This window comes from Cicer arietinum, chromosome 5 (assembly GCF_000331145.2).
Source record: "Cicer arietinum cultivar CDC Frontier isolate Library 1 chromosome 5, Cicar.CDCFrontier_v2.0, whole genome shotgun sequence".
NCBI classification, from domain to species: Eukaryota; Viridiplantae; Streptophyta; class Magnoliopsida; order Fabales; family Fabaceae; genus Cicer; species Cicer arietinum.
In genome coordinates this window covers 45,903,328-45,904,743 of record NC_021164.2, presented here as the reverse complement: position 1 = coordinate 45,904,743, position 1,416 = coordinate 45,903,328, and positions in this window count along the sequence as shown.

Sequence of the window (1,416 nt, the reverse complement as noted above, 5' to 3'; positions counted from 1 at the left end):
CGTTCTCCTTCACCGTAAGTCCGATTTGAGTGAAATGAACGCCAAAACGACCGTGTGAAAAATTTCTATTTTATCCAATGATTTGTTTTCTGATTTATGGTAAGTTTTCTTGACCGAATTTCGAATTTAGTTTTTAGAGTATCTTCTTATAAACTATTTTTAACGTTTACCCATAAACTGTCGAGTTAGATTGATTGATGGACAAAGAGTCAATGAACAAAGGTTGTTTGCTCGTAGAATCGTATTCGTGTGTGAAAGCGTCGAAATAAGGTAAGGGGTGAGAGAGCGTCTGAATTCATGAGTATAATATATTGTGAGATGAACGGGAAAACCGTATTTCCCAATGATTCATCCAAGGCTCGCTACGTACGGCTGTAGCCCTTTGAGTGATAAATTAATTAATCCGCAAATAAGAAAATTGTGAGATTAAAATGTGAAATAGAAATATTTATAAGGTGTTGATTGATTTAATTTCGTTAAATGTGTGATATTTTATAATATTGTGATATTTAATTTTATTGTGATATTTGATTTAATTTCGCTAAATGTTGGGTATTTGATATTATAGTGATATTTGATTTAATTTCGTTAAATGTGTGGCATTTGATATTATTGTGATATTTGATTTAATTTCTTTAAATGTCTGGTGTATGATATTATTGTGATATTGGTTGTTGAATTAATTTTATGGCAAGATTGTTAGAAAAATTTCTATTTTATCCAATGATTTGTTTTCTGATTTAGGGTAAGTTTCCTTGACCGAATTTTGAATTTAGTTTTTAGAGTATCTTCTCATAAACTATTTTTAACGTTTACCCATAAACTGTCGAGTTAGATTGATTGATGGACAAAGAGTCAATGAACAAAGGTTGTTTGCTCGTGGAATCGTATTCGTGTGTGAAAGCGTCGAAATAAGGTAAGGGGTGAGAGAGCGTCTGAATTCATGAGTATAATATATTGTGAGATGATCGGGAAAACCGTATTTCCCATTGATTCATCCGGGGCTCGCTACGTACTGCAGTAGCCATTTGAGTAATAAATTAATTAATCTGCAAATAAGAAAATTGTGAGATTAAAATGTGAAATAGAAATATTTATAAGGTTTTGATTAATTTAATTTCGTTAAATGTGTGATATTTTATGTTATTGTGATATTTAATTTTATTGTGATATTTGATTTAATTTCTCTAAATGTTGGGTATTTGATATTATTGTGATATTTGATTTAATTTCGTTAAATGTGTGGCATTTGATATTATTGTGATATTTGATTTAATTGCTTTAAATGTGTGGTGTGTGATATTATTGTGATATTGGTTGTTGAATTTAATTTCTTTTAAGGCAAGATTGTTAGACCTTGGAGGTATTTGGGTGGGGAATTCCTAGGTGACTTGGAGGTAGCACTCCAAATGTCGG